Source organism: Mugil cephalus, chromosome 13 (genome assembly GCF_022458985.1).
Source record: "Mugil cephalus isolate CIBA_MC_2020 chromosome 13, CIBA_Mcephalus_1.1, whole genome shotgun sequence".
NCBI classification, from domain to species: Eukaryota; Metazoa; Chordata; class Actinopteri; order Mugiliformes; family Mugilidae; genus Mugil; species Mugil cephalus.
Window position 1 is genome coordinate 9,159,166 of NC_061782.1, and position 7,030 is coordinate 9,166,195.

The 7,030-nt window shown below is 42.5% G+C and overlaps 1 long non-coding RNA gene across 1 annotated transcript in view; it reads right to left on the minus strand.

Annotated features, from left to right (window-relative positions):
• LOC125018667 overlaps positions 1-7,030 on the minus strand; it is a 28,564-nt gene that overhangs the window by 20,605 nt on the left and 929 nt on the right. The window lies entirely within an intron of this gene.

A 7,030-nucleotide genomic window follows, 5' to 3' on the forward strand; every position in this document is an offset into this window, starting at 1 on the left:
GCTTTAAAAAACCCTTCAGCTATCTGCCTCTCTTACTCTTTTTATTTCTCTGTCACACTGACTGCATGGCACACCACCACTAGGCATAACCGGTCCCACTATATCTTGTAGACACGCACGGCTCTGAATTAATGTATATAATAATTTCTGCAGTATATGTATTCATATCTGTGCATATCGTGAAAGTGTGGAGATTTAATCTTTGTTTTAAAATGGCTTGAATTGGTCTGAAAAGCATTCAATTTTCTTTGGGACAACAAGATTAAACGAATCGATATCCCAAACTACGAGTGCTCAGTCATCTCAGTCTAATTCACAACCAGGGACGTCTGGTATAAATGGGCTAACAGAACTATCCCTCCCAAGCTAACACAAAAAAAGATGAGCAAATTATTTTTTTTAAAATAACTTACAACAGATTGTTTCACATTCTGGTGAAACCAAAGGTAGTGAGAGACATAGAATACCTCAAACGAGTTTTTACCACCCCAGCATAAGTGATTGACAGGTGCCATGCCACGCCCCCGTCATTCACTGATCATTTGGGTTAAATCCAGGCAGCCCTCAGGCTGCTGGTCATTGGTCAAAAGTGCTGCTGGTGCCAGAGCGGGAGGAGGAAGGAGAAGTTCATCTATGGCAGGCGTTACCATGAACAAGGTGGATTACTTCACTTCTAATCCATTTTCCTCAATGTCTTTGGAGGAAAAGTTGGAAGTTAAGATACTGAGATCACATCAATCTTCCAGTTTTTCATGGGTCATAACTTAAAGGGACAAATGGCAAAATCTTATGTTTTGTGTCTCTAGGTTTGATTAAAAGGACTGGCTAACGGCAAGTGTAGCCAAGAATTCACTTCTCTGTTTTCTGTGCCTGCTTTTTGGAGGAGATACGGCATGGACCCAGCAAGGAACTGTGGATTTGAAACATTTGTTGGACAAAATCAGAAAACATGGATGCAGCGTAATCCAAGTCACGTTGGGACCTGCATGACGTGTGATTGGATAGTGCAGTGGTTAGTGATGCTGGCAACCACACAGGGTTCAAATCCTAGTGAAGATCTCTAGACTTATATATAAATAGATTATTTTTTCTCCATAGTGCAGTGTTGGTTGTCATAGTTTCAGTAAGTGAAGATTCTCAGCTAAAGTATTAATTGAATTTCTTTCATTTTTTGTTATCATTTCACATATTTTGCATGAAAACACCAACTGAGTCCGTTAAAAATATCTGTTTCACATCTGTGAAATTTTGTGATTGTCATGTCAGCCTTGCGATTAATGCTTGAAGTGACCGAATAGAACTACACTTGCAGCTAATTGTGGGTTGTTCTGGTTTATCATTACATTTGTGTTTTTTGTTCTTTCATACTGTGATATTCTAATCTACTGTCTCAGGGTCAAACTGCACAATCTTTTCATTCAATAAATTTGAGTTGAAAGTTGAACATTTCCTTTGATTTGGGTCAAGGGTCCCGATGCCAGACCAGTTGAGAACCACTGATGTAGTGCGCCAAAAAAGTAAAGTGTACCTGTAATTGATGTAACTGTGTGTATTGTAGGTGATGTTCCTTTGGCTGCTGTGTTAACTATTTATTCAGTATTATGCATTTGTTAGCCCAACCGCCAAATTTCACCACCGGCCGCCACTGTTCACGTCCCTTAAACGATATTTTCATCATGAATAAAGCAAACAACCCCTACATGTGTAAACAGTGCTCTCACATCATGCTTCTCTGCCCTTCTTTGTTCCTACTTCCTGTTGTTGCCAAGTTTGTCTATGAAACATTATATCTGGAAAAATAACAGTGCGACATCAACCATGTTTTTCTTGCAGTCAGTTGTCATTGATCAAACTAACTGTAATATATCTACACTATCTGCACACAGAAGAGATATGATAACTAACATCTCTGCACATCCATTCCTTTTCTTGGCAGCACGGCTACTATAAACTCAAACCTTGTGCAGCAGGAAAACAGCTGCCTGTGCCACAGCGTCTCTTCTCAGAAGACAACATTTTCTCCACCCTATCCTGAACACGGTAAACTCCCATCTATCCTCCAGGACATATTTGCCCAGTGTTGACAATGATTTCAGAATGGCCCAGCGTGGGAGGGGAGACCATCCGTTAAAATCAGGCCTACGATGATCCATACATCAATTACCCCAGAGCACAGAGCTCGCTTCCAGGAGGCCCTGCCTTTTTTTTTTTTTTTTCTTTCTTTCCCCAGTCCAGTCTGACTACCTATCGGGATGACTAACTGACAACATCAAGGAGATTTAGTGCGGAGTCTCAGTGGGCCCGGTCAGGACAATCCCGGTAGATGGGAAACAGTAATTACAGCTGAGGGGGGAAGCTCACTAGGTGTCTGGAGGCTTGCAGAGATTCGGTGTCACAAGGCCAATGGATTCCTGGGTGCCTTGAACAAATGGTTGCTTCAGTTGTCAGAGCAGGAAAAAAAAAATAAATAAAAAAAGAGCCACAGATTTGGGCGAATTTGACTTCAGAGGAGATGAGTTACAGGTTTTGCTCTCTGGTTTGTGACATTATTTACCCAGTTGGGGAATATTAAGACTCTGAGTTCACATTCTGACTTATGCATGAGTTATTCAACATTAATAACACTTCAGAAAGACTCATTTCATTCCGGCCGAATGTGCTGACAAACTCAGATACCTATATTCTTTCTGCGGCATATAAATATTTCAAATGCAGCTTTAATATTCTGCTTTTAGGATCATCGTGGTAATGCTCACGGACCAAGGAACAGACGACACATTAGGGAAACAACGGACATAAAAATACGCGACACACAGAAAGATGATATTTCCTCCAGCCCTTCGGTGACTCATTCACAGTATCTGCAGGCCTTAATTAGGGTCAACGCAGACAATAAAGCGCCAACCTGACCTACAGAGATAAATCTACAGCGGGGTCCACCCAGCCCGTGGTGATGTCTGCAGCATCATCCATTTCTAAACCCTCCCGCTTCATCTTTATTCTCCTCCACCTTCCTTTTGCAGCCAACAGCTCCGTCATTCTTCTCCTCTGTCATTCCCGCCGCTCCCTTTTACGCTAACCTTTCAAGTCGCAATCTCACTTTCTCCCACTCTCTCTATAAATAACTGTCTCAGAGTCTGTCTTTCGCCCCCCCCCCCTTCTCCCGCTCGCTTCTGAAGAGAACCGGGGAATCTTGCAACCCCTCGCGTCCCCTGTGGATCTGAACACCCACTCAGCGCTAGGAGTGCCGCAGCTGCACGAACTATTTAACAATAACACAAGACTAAGTGAAGCCATTTGTACCGTCCGCAGTTATAAAAGTCCGTACCGTCAAAGACCAACTAATTCATCTGCTAAACAAACCGTAAGCTATATTTAATATTTTAATATCTTTCTCTTATATAAGGCTACGTCTCGATCGGACTCCTCTTTCCCCAAAACAATACAACTAAAACACAATTAAAGTTTCATATCCTATTTTGGTGAGTGAAAAAAAAAACACATTTTGTGTTTGGGTGCGCCACAAAGCAAAAGGAAAAACGTCTTGTTTTTATGCATCAAACTTTTATAGTTTTCTTATTTCTCTTGCTGATCCAGACTCTGCCTCCTGTCAGGGAGCAAAAACAAACAAACTAAATTTTTAAGTATGAAAATTACAAGATAACCTGTAATATGTGGGGGGAGGAGGGGTCACTATTGTTGGACAGGGGTGTCAGCGCGGTATGGATTGCATTTATGTGCATCCGTTTGATTGTTCTGAACCATACTGGGATTGTCACTGAGTGGAAAATGAATAGGAAAATGTCTTGCCCGCCGCTACAGATCACAACCCTCCTTCTGTTCCGATGTCCAGACCTAAACTTGAGCTTATTTCATTTGTAAATCTCATGCGAAGATACCACGGTAGCTACAGATTTTTCATGTATTTTTATTCTTTTTTTTTCTTAATGCTGTCTGATGTGGGCATTAAAATGAGGTCAGGCAGGCCTGACGAAGAAATTACATGATTTAATGGCACCCCAGGGGAAGTTTAAATATAGCTCTGCATTACAACCGGCCCCCAACTGCACAGCATGAGTTCATCTGTAAACAACTGTCCAAATCCTGCATGGGCCCGGCTTTAAGAATTACTTCAAGCGCACACACGCACGACATGTCCGTGAAAGGCCTGTCCATCGCTCGTTGCTCATTCATTTCGTTGTAGGGAATACGTGGGCGGTGTGCAGTAAAGTGTGTGCCACACCTGCACTACCACAAGGTGGCAGGACAACCTACATCTGCCATAGGCTACTTCTCAACAATCTGTCACTGGTGTGAGTGTTTTGGACAGTGCTTGATGTTTTCAGACACACACAATTTTCTTTAACAAACACCCTAACACAGAAATAAATCCATGAGGCACATAAATTCATGAGGAAGATAAATAATTACTCAAGCTAGCGTCGAGGCTGTTAGTCTATTAAAAACATGCACGCAGATCAAATTTGGATTAGTATTCATCGTGTATTTAAGGAAAAGCCCATTTTACATGACATTCACATGAAAGCACTGTAGATGGATATGTCCCACTGGGCGCTGTGGGCAGCTTATTCCCTGTGTACGCCGCTTCACATTCATCTATATTCATGGTAGGAAATCTTATTCACAGGAGCTTCCAAATAAATTTTAAAGATCTGATTCTGCCAGCTTTGCACCACATCTTAAACAGAAAGAAAAACCCAACAACATTGAATATTCTCAAATGCCAGGATGAGAAAAAGGATCAATCCTGTGAGAAAATGAAAACATCAATCGATATTAAGCAGAATGCATTTCAAGCCAAGGAATGTGATCTTCAGTCATATTGCGAAACATAAAAGATGCTCAGTGAAGTGTAAAATGGAGAATTTCCCTGTGGAAATTAGCCTCATTTTGTCCTTAAAGACTAATCAGATTTTGTTAAACACAGAACGAGAGCGCGTTCGGCTGCAAGATAAGGCCACAGCAGAACACTCTGAGCCTTAAACTTCCGCTTTTAAATTATGGCTGGCTAAACGTGTGAATTGGATTGAAGAATTAATAAGAAAATGTTTAGGGGTTGAAATGAAGAGTGCAGTCCGGACTGACGTGGCTAACGAAGCCTGACAGATGTGGGTTACATCTGGTCCCACTGGCGGAAAGCTATCCCGCGGTGAAGGCGAGGAGACACCAGCCGCTGTGACGGCTCCATTCGCCACTCCCAGCTAAGATGAGGTGGGAGCCCTGGATACCATTAATTTACTAAGACTGCTGCATGCTACCCTTGATTCAGTCGTTCTGTCTGTAACAGTTGGATGCAGGCCGACTAATCCGGATTCATCACATGTCTGTTTCGCTCTGCTTCACGCAAACTGCGAAAACCCCGCAATCCCCCAGCGCTCTTCCTGACGGCTTTCCTAGTTTACGCTCCCGCAAGTGTCAACCTGCGCCCTCCCCCTTTCGGCTCCCCCCCCACATGATGGTCTTGAGTTATTAGACAACATCAACCCTCATCAGTTAGTGTCAGCGACGACAGCTCTGAGATGACGGCGGGTGACACATGTCATCCCACAGGGCCTTAGTGTTTTCAGCCAAAGCCTCACACGACGCATTCAGAGACGATCCGATTCTACCGGCTTTGCAATTTAAATGAAGACTTAAGAACTCCAGGCACATGTCAGAAAGACGGCACAATTTCCGATTGTTGTGGCTTGGGAAAGGAGGAAATGATGTCTGTCAAATGATGAATGGAACGAAGGGATCCGGCACCTATGGTGATGAATGATTGCTGTTGAAATGACACAGAGGTGGAAGCTATCACAGTTTTTGTAATATGCCCCACGCATTACTGGATTCCTATAGTGAAATGTGCACCCAGTCCAAACAGACACCAGCAACAGTAATAGTAGTGACCTAAAAGTGCCTAAGCAGAGTGTAGAGCAGATACTGCCACACAAAACATTTCCTAATCTTGCCGTATAATGTTCAGACATGCACTTGCATTCCGATCTACAAGTTTCCCTTCTCACTATCACTTTTACTATCTACTATCTATTGTGGTCGCGTACACCGACAGAGACGAGCTCTCGAAAAGCAACAGGTCAATGAAAACGCCACGGAAAAAGACTCTCATTTCACAGGCTGTCACGTGCCCCCGGGCCCGAGCGTATTCTGATTTACTGACACAAGACCACCGTGTAGGCGTCGACCTTTCACAAACAAACAATCCCTTTGTGTTTGCCCTAAAGAGGAAATGTCAAAAATGCTGGCGGACAGCGAGCTATCAACAGCCTTGCGCACACATCTAAGTTTACAAGGATATTTTAATTTGACCTAAATGCCGTAAGCAATGAGTCAGATTTACGACACTTTGGTAAATTATCAACTACCAAGACCAGTAACTAGAAACCGTAGCACACTTTAATGCTTTAAAACTGTAACACCCCTCTGATCTGTAAAAAAAAACCATGCCAGAGTAGCTGCAGGGGGTATAAAGCGTCCCATTAGGATGAGCCAAACTGTTAAACAGAGGGCCGTAACCTGAAGCATAACGTTTTTAGCTGGATGTAGACAACAAAATGCCCACATTACTCTTTACAATTCAGTACAGTAACACAAACTGTAGCTCAATTATCGTCTGTCATATGTCAAATTCGATGTATACCGCCTTAAAAAAAACTTTTTTTTTTTTTGTCTAAAGTGTGTCATGGCAGGGCAGTGCATGTGCATAAGTAATCAGGTCATTTTCTTTATCAGTTTGTAATCAACTCGATGCCAGCTGCTAATGATACGTTGTGTCACGTAGTCAAACCACCACAACTGGTTGGACCACAATCAAAGATAAGCAAAAGGATGCAGGAAATGGCTTCTGCAACATGTGAATAAAACGCACTTCGCTTTTAAACATTCTCCAACCACAGGTATCCAACTGCATGCAAAAACAGATTCATTATTAGCAAAACATGCACTAAATGACAAACGTATGTGTGTGTTATATATATGTGTGCATAACATTATGACCACCTTACTAATA